The following is a 21,526-nucleotide window of genomic DNA, read 5'->3' as shown; positions in this document are numbered from 1 at the left end:
TGCAGTCTAAGCTCCTTTTGGCTCCACTTTATAAAGTCATGGAAAACATGTTAACAAGCAGTTGCCAATGTACACATCCAGCAGACACAGAAGAACATTACCATTGATTTGGAGTCGTTCCTTACTATTTGATGAATGTTGGTCCAAAAGCAGGAGTAAATGCAAAGCCAGGATACTGTTAAAACTATTGGAACGGTCACCCCCGTGCTGCAGTATTGAATAAGGAGGCGATGACTGGCTTGCAACTTCGGTGCATTTATTTAGGGAACACAGCTTAGCTCAGGTCACTGTTGGCCGTGACCACGCCGTCCATTCAGTCGCCAACAACAGACCAAACCCCCGCTCTTCCTCAACCACCCAATCACAAAAACTCGGGTTCTCTTGCGAGACAATCCCCACCCCAACAGGTCTCATATAACCACATTGACCTCTGCTGGTAACATTAGTGCATAACACAAACCCATGTAAACATCTGCATGATGAACTCATAATAACAGGGACACATTAACTCAGCTCATTACACTATCTTACATGCTCAACTGAACATATTTCTTGAATAAAGGTTAAAAAAAACATTTCACAAACAAATCTTAATACATTTGTCATTTATTGCACATTAAAATGGGAAACTCAAGCCGTTATCTGCTTTCTCCTGCTCATAACAAGATGGATAATATATGCTGCCTTGACATTTCACCCACCAAATATTGTTCTACTTGAATATACAATCTTAGAGCACTGGATGCAGTCCAAGATATGCTTTGGTACAAGTAAGTGGGCAGGCAATCCAATTGTCTGGTAAGCTATCTGGATAATTTTATCTGCTTTAACACCAAAATGTTCACCATTGTTGACATGTTGTTGGGCTGAAAATATCATTAGCATTTAAAGTAGCCGGGCTAATTTCCAATAACAGCATACAAATGGAAATGATGATGGATTACAAAGACAATGTAAGGCTGCATTTCGTTTTTGGATCAGCAACAGGTGTAATAGCAAACAAACAGGCTGGTGTGAGTTATTTCAGCAATGTGGCTACATTTGTGATGCTGTGAGCAGTTAAACCTTACAGTCTCTGCTGCACTATTTTCATCATTTTGTGCTATATATTTACTTTTTACCATAATATTAAAGTTAAAGTCCAAGATAAGCTTAGAAAAAAAATAATTCAGATAAGTGACATATTACATAAGTGGAGGATTCTGCATAGTATTAAAATTAACTGATGCACAATGATATTAGGACCCCTTCCTGTTAATGTATACTTATACTTTGAATTTGGTTTGAAATAAGAGCAAACCTTTCTATGGATGTTTGTTTTTGTACGACAACAAAGGCCATAAATGTGGCCTGCAACAGACTAGGTAATTGTTTTTAGTGTAGCTGATTGCAAGAAATGCCTTTTGCTATGTGACTTTGTGCAAAATTCTCAAATGCATTAAGTGTATGTTAATTCCTATTGGCAAGCAAATTGCCCTGTCATGTTGACTAAAAAGCCACCACAAGTGATGAGTTAACGGACAAAGACGGCAGCTGGCTGACATTATTGAATGCTTAAAATGATCACTGCTGTGTCAGCTCTGGAGTATGTTCTGGCTACACCACCTATCTATTATGCGATACGGGGAAAAAATGAAAGTCTCACAGAGGAGAAAGAAACTATACATCATGCAGGTAGAGCAAAATATCAATGGCCCAAGAGAAGACTGAGGTCAGTCCAAACACCTGCACTTTTAGCACAGAGTACTCTGTGTCTGAAACCAACACCAGCCTCTAAATCTCTGTCACCTCACCCTGAATTCCCTTTTATCTTCCGATTTGACCAGCTGTCTGCAGCCATAGTGGTGCAATCAATAGAGAAATATTGCTGACAGAGGACTTGTTTTGAAAGTGTGTGTGTGTGTGTCGGGGGGGACCTGCAAGGACACCTAATGCCATGCTGCATATATTTATACTTGTTTTATTGGATGGTGACTATACAGGCATGTGTGGATGGAAATAATTTCTATTCTGCTGTGTGTCATGTTGAACTGTCTCTGTGAACATCTCTTTGTTTTGTCTTTGGGTGTTTTCAGCAGAAACCCTGTTAGTTATCAACAAATGCGTCATCAGTCAAATAGACCTTGTTCTAAATCCTTGTTCTTTTATTTAATACAGCCGGTCTCGTCAAATCTGATAAAAGACACCCACATACTGTACATTCTCAATTAGTGGCTTTGTTTACCTCAACTGCAGAGCCTTTATTCCTAATTTCCCTTGTTTTATAAGTACATTTGATCATATTTTCTTTTTGGGATTAACAATTTTTTATTTTTTTTAACAAAATACAAAACATACAACCCGCAACATGAACAAATCCATCACATTGCGTGATATAGTTTATAGTTCATCCAGTGTAATACTCAGATCCCTTTCCATTGTCTTATTGAGGGCTGACCAGGCTCCATCCCCCAGGTACTGCATAAGCATAGAATAATACCCAGAAGCCTCATGACCTTTTCCATATTTCAACAACACCTTATCTTAACATTCTGGTGCCTTCGAGGCTGAAGAACTGGAGGAACTTGACATTTTCAGCATCCAGAATGTTTCTCGTCCCAGCTGAGCACAAATATCTCTGGCCAGTATCTTCAAAAGGATAAATACAGCAGTGCACTATGTGGAACTCGTTCTTCACCCAACTAGTTCGCCATTAGGTCAGGAAACACTAATTTGATCGTATTTTCAAAAGATCCCTCCATGTCTTCAAATCTATTAGTGTTTTCATTAATTAATCATTGTTTGCTGTTGATGCAAACAATACTTCCCCATGTATACTTGTTGTGTTTATGAATTCAGAATGATGCACATCTCATATTACAGGTACACACACACAACATGATCAAGAGGTGTAGCGGTATGCACAGCACACAACCCCCCCATTCACACACACACACACACACACACACACACACACACACACACACACACACACACACACACACACACACACACACGAAAATAGGGAGACAAAGTGTTGAGGAGTGATTAACTGACAGTGTGCGAACATTACTGAGAGTTTTTTAGGTGATTTTTCAGATTAGCTTTAAAGCTGCCAAACAAACCACAGCTTTTTACATTATCCGGCATAGTATTCCATTGGGTAATGGCTTTAAAAGAGAAGGCTGCCTGCCCAAAGGCTGAGGAGTGAAAAACTACAATGCAGTTGTGTAGTGGACCTTACAGAGCCAGCAGCGCGGTAAGCGACAAACTTGCGCAAACAGGTAGGAGCCAAACCTTTTAAAATTGTATTAAGTGTACATAGATTTGAAAACACTCTAAAATGTTCAAAGGTGAGTAGATTGTGTTTGTGTAGTATTCCACAGTGGTGATACCTTAATGGCTTTTTGTCAAATACTTTCAAAGCCTGTTTGTACAAAGATTCTAAGGGCTTAATTGTTGTTGAACTGGCCTGCCCCCAACAAGTAATACAGCACGAGATGTGCGAGAAGATGAGGGAATGGAGGAATATCTTTGCAGCCTCTGTGGAAAGAGAGGATCTAACCTGTTGAAAATTTGTCATATTGTATTTAATAGGTTTTGTCTTTTTTTTTATGTGTTTTTTGAAGTTGAAATTTGAGTCCAATACAACACCAAGATATTTAAATTCAGTGACAGTCTCAATTTGTTCACCTTTAATGCAGATATTTACATCTGCGGTGTGAAGTTTGGTTTTGGAAAAGAACATGCCTTTTGTTTTGCTTACATTTAAAGTAAGACAAGATTGGTCTAGCCACTCAACCACTCCATCCAGGGCACAGGCTAATTTCTCAGCTGCTAGCTGAGCTGATGTAGCATGAGTGTATAGAACAGTGTCGTCGGCGTATAGTTGTACCTCTACTCCATGACAGTACTGTGGAAGGTCATTGATGTAGAGACTAAAAAGTAATGGACTTAACACAGATCCTTGAGGTACACCCATTGTGCACTTCAAATTACTAGAGCACGCATCTTTGATTTTCACACACTGTACTCTGTTAGATCGGTAAGACGATATCCAAGCAAGTGTATTAGACGAAAGGTTGAAGTTGGCAAGTTTAGATAAAAGAACGTTGTGATTAATGGAGTCAAAGGCTTTGCGCAAGTCTAGGAATACAGCTCCAACAACTCCACCTTTGTGAAGATGTAATCTAATTTGCTCTGTTAGATGTAAAATGGCTTTTTCTGTAGTGTTTTCTAAAACCAAACTGGGCAGGGTTTAAGCCAGGGTTGCAGCTGTTAATGTGGTCAGTTAGTTGTTTTATGACCACTTTCTCTGCAACCTTAGAGACTACTGGCAGTATACTTATGGGTCTTTAGTTACTGACTACATGGCGATCTTAAGATTTGAAGATGGGAGTCACAATTGCCAAACGTTTCCAAATGTTTCCAGTCGTTGGGAAAAGAACTGTATGTAATAGTGACGTTTACTAAGTGAGCAATAGGGGGAATTAGAGTAGCTGATTTTTTTGAATGAACACTGTGTTCTGATACATATAGCATCTCTGCTTTATTTCTGTTCTTTAAGGAGCAGATCACTTTTTTTACTTCTTCTTCACTGACTGTGTCTAGGCATTCAAATTGCTCTTCTCTTCCATAAATCTGAAATTGTTTCCTAGCTCCTGAACAGATTCAATAAAAAAAGAATTAAATGTAGAGGCAATTGTAGCACTATCATCTATTGTCTTATCCTGAACAGTGAGCTGAATGTCATGTGAGTGATGTAGAGCTCTCCCTGTCAAACTGTTGATACTTTTACAGATGTCTTGAAAAAAACGTGACTTAGCAAGTCTCAGTTTTTTAATCACTCTGTTCCTTAGACCTTTGTAAGCCAAAATGTCAGTGTCTCTTTTGGTCTTAATGGCCCGTTTCAAAGCAGTGTCTCAATTTTTCATCAGTTGCCATAGGTTTTCACTGAGGCAGGTTGACTTTGTTTCTGTTTTTTCTCTGGCTTTTCACAGTGTACTTATCTCTGAGAGGATTAATCTTAGATGTAAATAATTGACAACCAAGCTCCAAATTTTCAGAGGATAGTATGTCACTCCAGTCCATATTGTTTATCTCATTATCAAACATGTCTTGTTTATTTTTAGGTATACAAAGAACATTTGTATGGTGTGGCAGTGCTCAGATTATAGCTTTTTATTATCCTTTCACGTTTATTAGTGAAAAATAGGTCATGTTGTGTACTTTGCATTTTGTGATTCTGGTTGGGCCTTTTATTAACTGTTCTATGTGGTATTTGTCTGTAATAACTTTTAGCTTTTTCCTTTTAGTCTTATCTTCCCAGTTAAGATTGAAATCCCCCATGAGAATGATTTCTATGTTATGATTACATTCTTTCAAAATACCAGTAAATTGTTCATAAAAAGTGTCGTTGAGAGTTGGGGTTCTATAAAATCATATATTAGTAAAACACATTTGCTGAGACAATACAACTTTCAGTGCTATATATTCCAATGTAGTTGCTGCTTTAAAAAATATGCGTTTGCATTTAATATCGTCTTTTACATACAATAGTACTACCCCACTTTGCCCACAGACCTGTCTCGTCTGAAACAGATAACCAGTCATTGTGAAAACACTAATGGGAGTAGAGTGTTGTAACCACGTTTCAGATAGGCACAAGAAGTCCAAGTTTGAGTTTCCCAATAAATGAGTCATCTGTTCAGTCTTTGAGACAATACTTCTGATGTTAAGGTGACCACGGAAAAGTCCCCTCGGTTTTAGCTTCTGGTCCCAAACAACCTTTACATGATTGACTGTTTGGAATGTTTTGAAAGAGCCCTGTTTTTTAATAGCGTGATTAGTGCACCTCACAACGTCGACAATTCCTTGTACGGTTGGGCCTATTCTCTTATGAGGGTGGAGCAGTCAACGTTTGGAACTCACCGCTTCCAGGTGTACATGGACAGAAGCACCCTCCACACTGCACCCGGGGCGAATCCCTGACAACAACTGCGGTGGCTGCAGCACCCAGAGCAGGAAGCGCCATTTCGAAGATGCCGCTCCCCAGACAGGATGAGGCAGCCAGGACACTCCACTAGGGCTGTGACGGTATGGGACGGTATGTGATGAAGCAACAGGAATCGCGATTTGGCGGTTAACCGACGCCCGTTATTTTTCCGTCTTCATGTTGCGTGAAAGGAAAACCAACATGTTAACCTTGTCAGGTTTCAGCGAGGATCTTAACGGCGTGACGATGTTGCCAGCCGCACTGAATACATGCTCCGATGGAGTGCTCGTAGCGCATATGGACATATACATTTTCTGGCAACTTTTGACACAAGAGGGAATCGAGCCTGATTATCCCGCCACCAGGCAAGCGGATCAGAGTGCAGATCGAGGGCTTCCTCCCGCAAATACCTTGTGACTTCAGTGTCTGCACGGATTCTTTTTGGAACCGGATTGGAGGATTGTGCTCTTGTCATTCCAAGCAGGTCCGCAAGATTTTTTATTTTATTTTTTTTGGAGGAGAAGATGGCGCACTTTCTCCTTCTCCCTCTCCAGCCGCAGCGGCACTCATTGCAGCTTCTCCGTCCCCGATATCACGCCGCTCTTCGGGAATTGCCAGCATCTCCTCCAGGAGCGCATTTTTAACGTCATCTCCAGGGTTGATGTCCTTGTATCTTGGGTCAATGAATGAGGCCTTTGCCAATAGTTGCTGTGTTGCAGGTGCACTATATTTATCTTTCAAGACTCCAACCATTTTTTTTTTCAGGTTGCGCGTCAACTCCGTATCTTCATCGGTTGGGAGCAAAAGATCCTCAGTTAACAACTGTAGGACTGGTTTAACAGAGGACGCTGGTACCGTCTTCTCGGAAGACAGCGCATCTGTAAAATCCGCAACCTTCTTCAGCGCTGCATTAATGGATTCGAGGACTTCGATGTCCTGCCACGTCGGTATCAAATGTTGGCTGCACCGGTCATCCAACAAACCATTTTCTGCTTAGTGCCCCACCTGGTAGTACAATCCTGTGAAAACATTTAAAACACAATTGTAATCCTCAACTAGGCTATGTTTTTTGTCCTGTGCAATAAAATATATTTTTTTATACACCGTATTTTTTATACACCGTGCCATCAACAATAATATGAAATAATATTTATTTATATAACTTTTTTCGATATCGTTTTGTATTCGCTTTGAAAAATTATAATTATAAACATATTAACAATAATATGAAATAACATTTATTTATATAACTTTTTTTTCAATATCGTTTTGTATTCGCTTTGAAAAAGTATAATTATTACATCATAAACATATTAACAATAATATGAATTAACATTTATTTATAGATTACTTTTTTTCCATATCTTTTGAGTTTAATATGAATTATAGAGCAGGTTTTGTCACCGTTTGCAACCCTTTATTGTGTAGAATAAATTGTTCAAAGTTTCAAGTTGCGTTTGGACGAGTGCTTTTATAGCCACGGACTGTTACCTGAAAAACAACCTCTAAAGAAAGAAGAATCGAAGTTTAGCACAACTCACCAGAACTAAGCAGTGTTGGGGAAGGTTGTGCTTGACTTGCTCTCTCTGGAGCTTTTTCGTCTTCTGCCAGCTCTGGGAGAAAGCCGTCACCAAATTTCTGCAGACACCCATGGCTCGGGGAGTGCGGTCCTTTTCTGACTTCATCGAATTTGTGACGGCTAAATGTAGATTATGGCCAAAGCAATTTAGCCATGTACAGCCAAGCTTTTGGACCGCAGCCACAATATTTGCTCCATTGTCCGTGGTAATACAGACCAGTTACCATTTGAGAAATAATCAATGTCTTTTAAGTACTGTATTATGCCGTCCTTCACTGACAGATACTTTTCAGGGATCGCTGTTTGAGAAAAGTACTTTCGGTCAGGAAGTACATATTGCTTATCAAATGTATGTAGCATGGCTTTCAACACATTTCAATGTAATCCCATCATATTTGATGCTTTGGTTACCCTTTTGGCGTCATTTTTCGACATGCAATTCATTAGGGTAAGGGAAAGATTGTGGTTGGTGTTAAAAAATGTACGTTTAAGTGACACGCAGGACAAGAACAAGACACAAACCCCAGCCTCCTGAGTGAAAGTCCTGTGTCGTTTGAGCTATTCACCACCCCAACCTCCCTCCTTATGCAGATTCACGGTCTTTCATACTACTCGCTATCGTTGTCGCTCTTCATACTAAGTCATCTTACAGCGCCACGGTCGAGCTGCTGCTATGCCTGGTGCGTCTCATGCAGACGTAGACGCAATTGGAAATGCAATAGACTACAATCTGCTAGCAATTTATAGCATTTTATAGATGCAAAAGTTACTGTCAGGTGACACTAATGATGATGATTCATAAGTGTCAACATTTTTTATTTACAGAGTAAAAGAGGGAATGATTTCGAAAACAGCCATATTGTGTAGGAGACAAGGTTTAAAAACTAACACTAATTATCTTAAACAGCACTAAATCCATTCACACAACCTCTAAATAGTTGGGTTTCACCAGTTCCAACAAACTGTGCTCCTTATTCCAAATTTGACAGGCTATGTGTTTGATGAGCTTCCATAACATTCAAGCTATTACACCCCTCCTGGAGCTCGATTAAAAACACAGAGACCTTCAGGGGATTGGGTAAAGGGTTGTAATCCAACAGTTCTGATGTTGGTTGTCTACAGCAGCACTGTTCTTTGGAGCAGGGACAGATGGGAAGATGGTGGGCGGCTGACACATCTTTATGTCTCCAATTATCTTGCTACCCTGCTCACCATGTTGTAAACTGGTTTCACACTCCAGCAACATTCCAGATAGCTTCATTAACATAAGAGGCAGGCCCATTTGTCAGGAATGACACTGCAGAGGATCTGATGCTGTTGGTGCCTTTCTGGATTATATGATATTGGCAGTGTTTGTGATCCCACATATTAGAACCAGGCAGACCGTGTAAATAGTGTCTAAAAAAATCTAAACGTCATGCATCTTTGACAAAACAATCCTTAGTCAAGTAGCGTACTCTTTACAAGGTCAAGAGCAAAACTTTTATGCTCATCATTAATCTTACACATTTACCAAGAAGGAATTCAACCAGTAATGTGTACTGTTGACATGTACTTTCAGACCCAAGTTTGTTTTCTATATTCATTGATGCAGATGAGGAGGTTACTGGGCTCTGGATTTCTCAATAAGCCCAACATAAAACAACCTGTACACAAGAGAGCACAGAGTCTAGACATATGTAGAAAGATTTAAAGCGCCCATATTATGCTCATTTTCAGGTTCATAACTGTATTTTAAGGTTGTACCAGAATAGGTTTACATGGTTTAATTTTCAAAAAACACCATATTTTTGTTGTACTGCACAGCTCTCTCTTACTGCTGCAGATCCTCTTTTCACCTAGTTTCTGTTTTAGCTACAGAGTGAGACCTCTTTTCTTCTTCTTCTGTACTATCTTTGATTGCGCTCGCACATGCGCAGTAGCTCAGATGTAGATCATGTCAGCTAGCTAACTCTAGAGACGGTAAAAGAAAGCCTATTTCTCCAACTTTGGTCAGTTACAAGGCAGGATTAGCTGGGAGACTTCTAAATGAGGGCGCACATGTAAGTAGTTCTTTTGGATTGTGACGTCACAATCCGGGCCGATTTCGAACAGCTCACTGAAGGCAGGACACATTCAGAAACCATATCTCACTCAAAACAGCATGGATGGATTTCTTTCAAAGTTTGTATGTGTGTGGAAGCACCAGAGACACAAAATAACACCCCAATTCCCAGAAAAAAGTGTTTTATTCATAATATGGGCACTTTAAAATACTTTCTTGTTAAAGTATATTTCAGACAAAACATTTTGGATATATGGTATATGGTATATCTTTAAATTAGAGCTTTAAACCAGTAGTTTGACTAAACAATCCAAACCCAAGGTTCACTTACTGGCTTGCTCTAGAGCTTTCAACTTGATCACATAGTCTTCATCAGCAGATGGAGTTCGTTCAGTTGTTGTGGAATCGTAGATGTTGTTGTGTTTTTTGTTGTTGCACTTTCAACCCAGAGGCGTAGGAATGAGTTTATCATTGGGGGGGGACACATATCGGAAACCTGACAGATCCGTTAATGGTTTGAACAGAAATATGTCATAAATTAACTACACTGCAAAACATTCACCAACACTTTATTCTACTAAAAAGATACTTTTGTAAAGATAAAGGAAAACACATTTTGAATGGCAGTAATTATCTGATAAATATCAAATCAATTCTTTAATTGCAGACCTAATCATCCAGTTTTGTAGATTAATAAATAACATATATTGATCAACATTTTAATTCAAATTTTCTGAATACATTTTCTTTTCTTAGTTGTATCTTAAGCCTCAATGAACAGACATAGATACATGCAAAGGTTAAGGTGAAAGGCAAAAACAGCATCAAGAATTTTAACATATAAACCTAAAAACTTGTTTTTACTTTCAAGTGTGATATCCTTCCACATTTCCACTAACTAACTGGTGTGTGAAGGTAAAGGTAAACGAAAAAGTAAGTAAGTAAGTACATTTTATTTATAAAGCACTTTTCACAGACAAGGTCACAAAGTGCTTTACAATGTGCATAGACAATAAAACATGGTAAAAATAGTCAATAGAATAAAATATAAATACAACAGAAACAATTATCAAATAAATAAAAGACATAGGCTACCCAAAAGCTAGCCTGAACAAGTGAGTCTTCACTTGTCCCTTAAAACAGTCCACATTCTCAGCAAACCTAATGCTGGAAAAATACATTAGAATGGATGTAATGAACTGATAAATATCAATTCCTATGTAGTTTTCTGTCACAAATAAAAGTTGGATAGCACTGTACAATCCTGCATTCAATAATTTGCGTGCTGTGATTTTTTCAGTGTCAAACATGTGCACACAGAAGATCCATAGAGTTTCTTGAAATAGACTTTCCCCGATATTACAAAGAAATGCATCTTACCTCACTTTTGCCACTAAGGCTGAAAGGCTTACAGGGAATTGGCCTTGTTTGGTGCATACAATAAACATATTGAGGAAATGAAAATACAGGCAAAGCACTGCCACAGTCAAGAACATATCGAATAGAAAAATTGCACTAAAAATATGAAAAAGATACTTTAAAAAATACCATACCATAACAAATATGTATAGTATAGCTGTATCAGAATGAGAAAGCTGTATAGTCTTGTGCAGGATGTAGACTACTACATTGTTGGAGTACTTTAGCAAAGCAAGATATGACTTAAAAAGAGACCTAATATTTCTATTACACATCAACCTGTGTCCGTAGTACACACGTAACGTGCAATACAGACAGAAGTAGTCATAGTACCGTAGCAAGGATGTGACGATTCGAGACACTACTGGTATGTGTGGTCTTACATCGAAAACAGTAGCCAGGGGTGTTTTAAAGCATGTGATATACGTTATAGAAGTCTTCAGAGTGAGGTTGGTAGGATGGCCCAAAGGACTTTGACACTGAAGGCAGGGATTTGCTTCCCGTTTCCTCCCCACAATTACCTCTGACAACTTCTGAAAAAAGTTTTCCATTTTTTTGGCATTAGGACTTCCTGCAATTTCATAATCCCCTAAGTAATTTTTAGGCGGGAAACAATCAAATAACTATTCAAAATGGCAATACATAGAATAATGAATGATCAAAGAATACATTAGCATATGGATTTGCTGCATATGCTAATTTCTGATATCCCACTAATTTGCTAAAACACCATCGATCCCACCGTGCACACAGCGTCTGTCTCCATAAAGGAGAGAAGACGGCTGGCGAAATTCACAAGTTCACGAAAGGTTGGTATCTATCTTGTGAACACCTTTTACACAGTCACACATTCACAATCACCAACCCGACTCTTAGCAAACAAGCGATTGTGCCTGCTTTAGAAAGTTAACTAGTCGCAAGTTTGCGGCAAAATGCAGTTGGGTTGTCGAGGTCAAAACACTATATGTAGCAGCTGTGAATCAAATAAACTTATTATAAATGATGTTATGTATTTTTTTACCCTTACACTGCTAATTCAATCCAGGTGAGTATTGAAAAGTATTTAACGCGACTGAAAAAGGCACGCGTTTAGGACAAGGATCAACCTGAACCGGAGGTATCAGTCTGAAACAGAGCTGAACAGCCCAACCTGTGGAATTAGTTAGGTTATTAATTTGTTCACAATATTTTCAGGCTTCAACCAGTGAAAGACAGGGGAGAGAAAGACAGATTCGTTAGGCATTGAAGTAAGAGAGGAGGACAGCATCCAACTGTGTGTCCTCCTCAGTTTTTCATATACCCCCATCCCCCAGTTACACTGGGCGACACCCACCCACCAGCCACAAGTTGCTTCCTAATCTGTGGGAAACACTGCACTGGCCTAGGCAAAAGAGCCAAAATGTTTTTTCCTCCTGTCATTTGCAGCCACAAATTGCTTACGTATTGACTTCTTGTCCAGTAAGTCAAGTTTATCCTGATGGACGTGGCAACGAGCAACATGGTTAAGTCTGTTTGGAGTCATTGTGGAACGGAGCCAAGTTTTGAGCCTGCGGAGGACACTAAAACTTCTCTCTGCCTCAGAGGATGAAACAGGGACAACCAAAAGCAACCTGACCAGGTTTTCCACTTGCACAAATAGTCTACATACCTCTACAGGCAATCCACGAATGATCCCTGCAGCCTCTGCACTGTTGCTAAATGAGTAGTTAAGGTGAAACATAGAAAGCTGCACTGAAAGTGATTCTCTGTTCAACTCTGGGTATTTCTCAATGACTGCAGCATCAATCTTCCATCTTTTGCAAAGTCAGCAAGTCATCCTGGTTAAATAGCTCACTGAGCTGTGCATCTACAATATCCCTCCTGGAGCCAGTTGCACCAACAGGGCTTTACTAAGCCTGGTCCTAACTGCTAAGTAAGTCTTAGTTAAGACTAGTCTTTAGAGTTGACCTAACGTCGGTTGCACCAACCAAACTTAAGCCTAGGCTTAACTACGCCCGGTCTTAGCGTTGCGCGCTCATGTGTTGTTGACCAGCAGCGTGCGTTGCTAGGTTACGCTGTAAACTATCTTCCGCTGTTTTGTTAACTTGTAACGGTAGCCATATCAATGGAGGAGCAAAGAAAAAGAAAAGAAAATTTCACCGACATTGAGATACGAAAGTTAACAGAGCTGTACAGTCACCACAGACACACACTGACTGCCAAGCAATCAAATACAATAACAAACAAGAAAAAACAAACAACATGGAGACAAATAACAGAGGCGATTAACGATTGCTCTGACCCCGGCTGCTTTCGGACAGAAAGCAATGTAAGAAAAAAGTGGAAAGACCTCCTGAGCAAAGCAAAAAAAGATTTGTCTGCAAAAAACTTCCGTGTACAGTACCATAATTGTGGATATCTTTGGAGAGGATTCCCCGGCTTTTATTGGTTTGGTCGGTGCGGAAAGTGGCGGTACCGACATGGAAGAAACTGCTGTCTCTCCAGAGATGGATGTCGATCACTCAAGCGAGAGTGTGATTTGTGAAGGTGTGTAGCCTATATATTAGAGTAGCCTAGAATAACAGTTTTAGTAGTTGTCTTATGACAATAGGCCTATGACAGATTATTTGTATTTTTAGACTCGATGGAGGACCCAGTCACTCCACAAAGGAGTTCTCACGAACACAGCAGCGGTGCACCGCCGGTGAAACGGATGAAGGGGTCTGGATAATCTTCAGCAGGCACTTCTTGAGAAGGAAATTGTTAGAGTAGAGACTGAAACAAAAAAATTGCAGACCGAGCAGGAAAAGTTGGAACTTGAAAAACAAAAACTATTGTTAGAAATACAGTTGCTCCAACAACAGATAAACAGGTCATCTTCGCCTAAGAGGATGGGTGGTCTTTTGTAATTCTGTAAATAAGCCTAATGGCAAATTGTGTACAATGAATCAATGACAATAAAATAAAAAGTTTATTATAGACCTACTGGACTTTCTTTGTAGCTTATTTGTATGGTTGACAACCTGCAGATAATTGGCAGAATTATTTTTAACATTTATAAAACATTAATAATGCGTGTACGGACTAGTCGTCCACCGACATCTTCATGCCCTGCATGGTCCACAGGGTTGACATACAGGGTTGTATACGGATACTCATGCTCAGATGGTGCCTTTTGCCTTATCAGTATTACTCGCTACCGTCAGTGTTCAAGGATCACGAAATATGCTTCCCATTAAAATGCATTGCTTTCAATTTCGTAATCGGCACACGAAAAAAAAAAAGGCATTTACGTAACCTGTCCACGATTTAATAGATTAAAATAACATAACTATATGACGACCTGCCGTGAGACCTGGCTGGCCCACAATACCAGGAATGCCAGAGGCCCGGCAGAATCGGTGTTTCATCACCGCAGACTCGGCCTCAGTGGGGAGGTGAGCAGATCGCGGAAGGCGACGGCTCAGTGCCAGTGACACTCTGCGGATGGCCCGACATGCGGTGGATTTGTGGACATTAATCATATCTCCAACAGTGTTTTGAAACGCACCATTTGCATAAAAACGTAGCGCTATTAACAGCTGTAATGCTGGTGTCAACGCTGGATTGTGGTTCGATACATACTGTAAGTCGGGTGACAGCTCTTCATCAAGTTCATATATATCCCTCCGACAGAATCGAAACCTCTCTATCAGCTCCTCATCATTGTATATGTCCAATGGATTGCTTCTGTCCCTAATAACTCTCTCCCGTCTAAAAGCCCGCTCATTGTAAAGTCTGTGTATAAGGCGCGCCATGTATATACTGTCTTTAGTTATGTGGTTCCGAAGTGGTTATTATAGAAACATTATCTATCGGATAACGGCTATTAACGCTATTATATGCCTAGATTTTGAATTTACGCCTGCTAGGCGTAAGATTTACGCCCGGTCTTAGCGAGAAGAGGACTTAAGCCTGGACAGTGCAACTGTTGTAACTTTTAGGTCGGACTTAGAATGCTGAGTTAAGACCTACTTACCTTAAAGGAACACGCCGACTTATTGGGAATTTAGCTTATTCACCGTAACACCCAGAGTAAGACAAGTCGGTACATACCCTTCTCATCTCCGTGCGTGCTGTAAGGCTGTCTGACGGTTCCAGCATAGCTTAGCCTAGCACAGATCCTGCAGGTAACTGGTTCCAACTAGCCTACTGCTCCAAATTGTGACAAAAGTGACAAAATAACGCCAACATGTTCCTATTTACATGTTGTGATTTGTATAGTCACAGCGTGTACAAAAAACAACGTAACGTGAGACACAGCCATCTTCTAACAGTAAACAAACTGGGAACTATATTCTCAGACAGGCTTGCTGCGAGCATATCACTCCGCCCAAGTACTATATTCTTCCGCCTGAGAATATAGTTCCCGGTTTGTTTAGGGTTAGAAGATGGCTGTGTCTCGTACACGCTGTGACTCTATAAATCACAACATGTAAATAGGAACATGTTGGCGTTATTTTGTCACTTATTCGGAGCAGTAGGATTACTGGAACCATTCACCTGCATGTTCTGTGCTGGCCTGATGCCGCTGGAGCCGTCAGACAGCCTTACAGCACGCACGGAGATGAGAAGGGTATGTATCGACTTGTCTAACTCTGGGGGTTACGGTGAATAAGCTAAATTCCCAATAAGTCGGCGTGTTCCTTTAAGACCAGGCGTAAGCCCTGTTGGTCAACCGGCTCCTGGACTGCTCGTAGACAAGTTGAAAGCTATGTGCACATTGTGTAAAGCCAAATTAAAATATCACCAAAGCACGTCAAGCTTGAGCTACCGCCTACGAGCTAAGCATAGTACAGTTAACATTTAACATTAGCTGTCAGCATTTTAACCGTGTTTAATCCAGCTGCTAGCTAAAGGTAGGCTAACGTTACATGCTGTCAGGTGTAGTGTAAAGTGAGGCACAGAAATTTCCGTTCTTATTCGGTCCCGTTACTACCGTTTAGGTCGGCACGTTTCGGTACCCAACCCTACTTACCAGAGTCAATATAGCGTGCAGTAACTTCTAAATAATTTTGATTACTCACATACGTCCAGTGATCACCGGTTGATGAGACAGCGTTTGCACTTAGCACTTTGGTTTCAATAACAGGTCGGCAAGTAGCACTCTCCAAAACAGTGCTTTGCCTGAGCCCACTAGCATCAACCTGAGTCACGTTAATTAGCCTCAGTTCTGATCAGTTGCTATCTAACCTGGCTGAGTCAATGTAAAAACCATTACCCCAAACCAAATCACTCAACAGGTTAACTTCACTAACCCTGAATTAGCCTATCACCTTTAAAATGTTTAATCTCTTCATGGTTCCTGGTTCATAACATACAGTAAGACAGCTATGGAGAGGAGCACTGAGTGGGAGGATCTGAGCCAAATGACATGCAGCTGGGTCATTGTGTGTCAAAATCCAGGAAAAAAGGTGGTGCACCCTCTTAGATTTTGCTCAAAGTTTATGCTACCCTTAATGTCCTTTCACACTTTTTTCCAAATCTAGGGCATGCCGTACAAACTTGTAATGGTTCAGTCATATTGACATGCTTGTCTTCCAACCTACAAAGTTTGGGCTGCCTATGAATTAATGTCCAAATATTGCTTCCCAGATAATGTGATTTCAAGGGCTAAAAATATGAAGACATAGGATTTGAACAGAAATATTTTACAGGTCTTGGTTTTGGGACACATTCTTGATATAGACAAGGTTTGAACCAAATCTGAGACAGTGCAACAACAACCTGTAATTCCATTTTAACCCAGAAGACTCTCACAGTGCACTGCCTGATAAATAGCCTATATTGATTGAAAAACAAATGTACTTCATTGCCAAGACATATACATTTATATACTGGAATAGAGCAGTGCAAATAGTGTATAAGGCTATCCTCAACCTTACAATAGGCTACTTGTATGACACGATTTTTGTTCAGCAATCAACGATTGTTGACTGCGGTCAAGCCAGCCTCCACTTCAAAATGAGCAGTCAAGCTAGCCCACCCTATCTTTCGCGGTGCGCATATACACTTGCTATTATGGTGAGACCGCCTGCCTGTCAGAAAGAAAGAAAGAAAGATATATTTTAGCACACCTCACAACCTGTCACTGCATGATATGCTGAATTCCAAAATAAGATCACCCTAAAACTCATATACACCATTCAGAAAATCATACAAATAAAAGTACTAGCTTCCACAGACCAACTCCACCTCAGATGGATAGGACTCGTTCTCAAGATGTGATCTACAATGTTTCAGGGCATTCTGATGTTGTTTTCCAAAATAAGAGCCCCCCAAAACTCATATACACACTGTTTTGTCTACACATTCAGAAAATCATAAAAATAAAAGTACTAGCTTCCACAGACCAACTCCACCTCAGATGGATAGGACTCGTTCTCAAGATGTGATCTACAATGTTTCAGGGCATTCTGATGTTGTTTTCCAAAATAATAGCCCCCCAAAACTCATATACACACTGTTTTGTCTACATATTCAGAAAATCATATAAATAAAAGTACTAGCTTCCACAGGCCAATTTCACCTCAGATGGAGAGGACACCATCTCTCAGTGTTAATAACAAAAGTACAAGACAATCTGTTATTGAATTTCACATTTACATTTTTTTATTTAATTATTTACAAATTATTTAAAACTCTTAACACTTTTTTTATTATGAATATGTGAACACTTCTTTTAATGAACATAATGTAATTTGCAATATTATTTTACCAAACAAAATTGACAGCAGCATAATGTAAATAAAAACATAAATAACTTAAATGTATTAATTCTGTTATCTCGACAGATTTAACAGCAGGAAACGCAGTCCCAATCATTGACTCTGGCCCATCTCAGCTTCTTCTTAGTCATGCCCAGGCACTTCTCGTGGTACCACCTCTTGCAGCGGTCACACTGGATCTAAAATAAGTTAGAAATATCCCTGAACTGCTACATACACAGATCCACGTTTTAAATTGCTACTCCTTTTCACTTTATAATTCTCCTTTTACAAGTGAACCAAAACACTCACCCACTTTGTCACATGTTGCCTGCTTCCAATTGTCTCTTTCTGTGCGCACATGGAACAGAGATTGGTCTCATCAAACACTATAAGTATTAGAAATAAAAAAACGGGTAACACAAATTTAATGTTCAGTGTCCATGCCCTTTTTAAAGGAACCACCTTACAATATCAACATTGCATACAGCAAAGACTGCATTTATTTATATATATATATAACCAGCGAGATATTTAGGTAATTGCTAAATGTTGCTTTTAAACCATGTTTTAAAATACTCTACTGTATTAACTAGAGTGAAAATAACAATGTGTATAACTCAAGACATTATTTTTAATATTATAAACTGTCTATTTATACCCCTTTCATTTTTGTGGACCTATTTATGTCAAAGTATATCTATGATATTGCTGTTTATGTCTCATTTAATGTATTGCATGTATTACGTCTCATTGCTTGCAATATTCCCATGCCTTAATCCTCGCATAGTCATCTGTAATCTTTTTTTGTTATTTGCCAAGCTTGTTTACTTGCATTACTGGCATGTATTACCTGTGCCTGATCAATTTTCCTTTTGCCTGCACATTGTCATCTTTATTTGTAATTTCAGTTAATACCCTCTGTGTTTATGATTGCATGTGATGCATTAGAAGCTATTTTTGTCTTGTTAAATTCTACATAATGCTGTTAAATAACGACACTATGGTGAAAAAGTATTTTTATCAATAAAATATTTAATATATATAATATTTTTGGTTACTGTCGATTTTATCAAAATCTTTACAGCTTTTTGTAGTAACCATTTTTATAATAGCTGTAAGCTGCTCTGTGTTATAGCTCACCATATGTTGTCCTGAAATTACTGGCCACCATGGCTTCACAGGCCGTATTCTGTCTGTCTTAGCTGATACTACTCTGGCAACCCTACATTTTGGGTTAGCTTTAATGTAATAATATACAACCTGGCTGTGAGTGTTGACCATCAGAAGACATCTTAACTAGTGTGAACTCTTTCTTTGAATTTTGAATTATTAAATTATTGTTATAACCATCTATTTCCCTCTGAAGCTGCATTAACAGTTTTATTCAAATTACAAATTCACTGAAGTTTAATTTAATAAAATATGTTTTCTACTACTGTTTTTACATTACACTAGACTTCTGCATTGTGCATTTGAATTCTGACTAGAGTCTAAACTGTTAAGCTGCATTTTATTTTGTATCCCTCAACACAACAGACAAACACTTGCTTTACAAGCAGAGCCATCATTTTTCGCTCTTGTGCCATTTCCTTTTTGGATGTTCCAAAATGGAAATCTGGAACAGCTGGAAATGCCCTCACTATTGCCTTTGCCATCTAAACAAATAATACTATTTACAAACATTGTGTGGACTGTGTCAGACTCCAGCTTAACTACAGAATTCCAATTATATTGTATTGTGTCATGTTGTTTAAATTGTTGAAACAAACATCAACTTAATTTATGAAAGAAAAGAGATAGATATTACAAAACTTCACATACCAAGGTGACAATGACCCCACAGCTACTGGCATCCTGCTGGACTGGATGTTTCAGAACTCCTCCTTTCCATTTGATGTCCAGCCACTCCATTTTTCCATGGCATGTTTGCCTCATCTGTAGGTAATCACTGTATGTGATGTTTTACGGGAATATGTATTAATTAGGAAAAGATTACAAAAAGCTTTGCTTTCAAATGATAAGTAAATTCTAAACTTATAACTCTTCTTTTAATGGTGAAAGTCTAAGTACTCCCAAATAATGCTATTAAACTCTTAAATTCAGTAAGTTTATACTAAACCAAATTACAAGGTATGGCATGTAAATATATCCATTAATTTAATGTAATTCAATGTCTTTACAACATTTGTAATGTTTCCAAAAATTGTGATGTGATTAATTTAATTTGGAATTTGGGAAAAATATATGATATAGTGAATTTCCTTAATTGTTTACCAGGCTATTGGGTTAATATTTGGTGTAACCCTTTTAAGGAATGTAAATCAGTAAATATGTATCTCCACCAATGACCACTCCTTGGTTTAGGAATTTAATGAGTTATAAAATGAATACCTGATTTTTTTGGCAGCATGAATGGAATCATCTTTCTCTTTGTTATTTTGTGAAGGATCCATCAAGTACATTGTGTGGTTGACAGCATTTATGTACTGAAAATGATAAGGGGGAAATGCAACCAATACATCTTTTAAAAATACACCAGATACAATAAATAATGACATATAGATATCATTCTGCTACTCACCAGAAGTTTCCAGTGGACGTCGCAGATGTTCACAAATGACAGTATTGTCCGGTAATTGTCAAAGTTGACCTGATGAAGAAGTTAAATAATAATTACCTTTGCACTGTAAACCATAACTAGTAAATTTAGGTTTTAAAAGCAATATGGAAAGCTGGCATATTCACTATACATTTAGTATGTAGTGCTGCAATAGATAATTTATAATTTTTCATACAAAAGGTCCCTGCACAAACACAAAAAATTGCACATCCACACTGTAGTCCATGTAACCACTGAGTTCTATTTCGTATAGGCTTCGCCCTCTAAGCCACGCTATGGGTTTATCCCTTCGCGCATGCGCAGTCGTGAAGATTTTCTTTCCCGCCCTTGCGTGCCGCACGGGCTTCAGCTACGTCCGCAATTACTGTATAAAAACAGGGCGGACCCGTTGCTCTGCTCCCACTTTTTCTTCAAGCAAGAGCAGTTATGAAGAAGGTAATGAAGACTACCAGCTCCAGCGGCGTCCGCCTCTGCCCCTCCTGCGAGGCCGGCTACATCTTCTCGCCCGGACCTCCACCCCGCTCTTGAGACCTGCCTCGGCGCCTCTCATGCCGGCAAGGCTCTCACCTCCAGCGCCTCCTGCCCGTTCTGCGCCCGCCTGCCTTCTAAAAACTTCAACGGCGGGCGGGCGCTTTCTGGCCTTTGAGGTCGGCGGAGGGGGGCGGCAGCTGGGCGGACCGGCCGCGACAGCGTCGGCGCCCTGGAACCGCTGGAAGAGGCGTCTTCGGCGGGCACGAGTCCGATGACTCGTCTCCCCGAGCGACGACTCTCTCACGGGTTTCCTTCCTCCCCACTGGGAGGACTGGATCTGGAGACAGGGATCGATGCCTTTCGCTATGGCTCTCCCGTCTCAAGAACGGCCAGGGCACCGCCTCAGCGGTCTTCCCTCTGCCGCAGGTGGCTCCACCCTCCACCACCAAGGCTCTTTTTATGGACCTGCCGGAGATCATAAAAAGGGCGGCGGACCAGAGGGGCATAGCGCTCCCAGCGGAGCCTCCAGCCCCCTCTCGCGGCCTCCTGAGTGGTGACATCTACTCTCAGGAGCCGCCGTCCAAACGGGCCCCCCACTCTGGCCGCGCTTCACAGAGCTTGGCCCGTTCGTGGAGGAGGCTCTCTCTCAGCCAGGGAAACTGAGGGCGCCAGTCTCGCGCTATGCCCCGTT

At 40.0% G+C, this 21,526-nt stretch overlaps 1 long non-coding RNA gene across 1 annotated transcript; it reads right to left on the bottom strand.

Annotated features, from left to right (window-relative positions):
• Positions 1 to 17,753: 17,753 nt before the first annotated feature.
• Positions 17,754 to 20,396, bottom strand: LOC114572748 (uncharacterized). Its single transcript, XR_003694815.1, has 5 exons — positions 20,326 to 20,396; positions 20,136 to 20,230; positions 19,566 to 19,692; positions 18,054 to 18,130; positions 17,754 to 17,941 (listed from the first exon to the last, which is right to left on the bottom strand). It is a non-coding gene; the product is annotated as an uncharacterized LOC114572748 (long non-coding RNA).
• Between the last annotated feature and the right edge of the window lie 1,130 nt (positions 20,397 to 21,526).

Source organism: Perca flavescens, chromosome 18 (genome assembly GCF_004354835.1).
Source record: "Perca flavescens isolate YP-PL-M2 chromosome 18, PFLA_1.0, whole genome shotgun sequence".
NCBI classification, from domain to species: Eukaryota; Metazoa; Chordata; class Actinopteri; order Perciformes; family Percidae; genus Perca; species Perca flavescens.
Note: the sequence above shows the minus strand (reverse complement) of the source record. Positions and strands in the feature narration are given on the sequence as shown.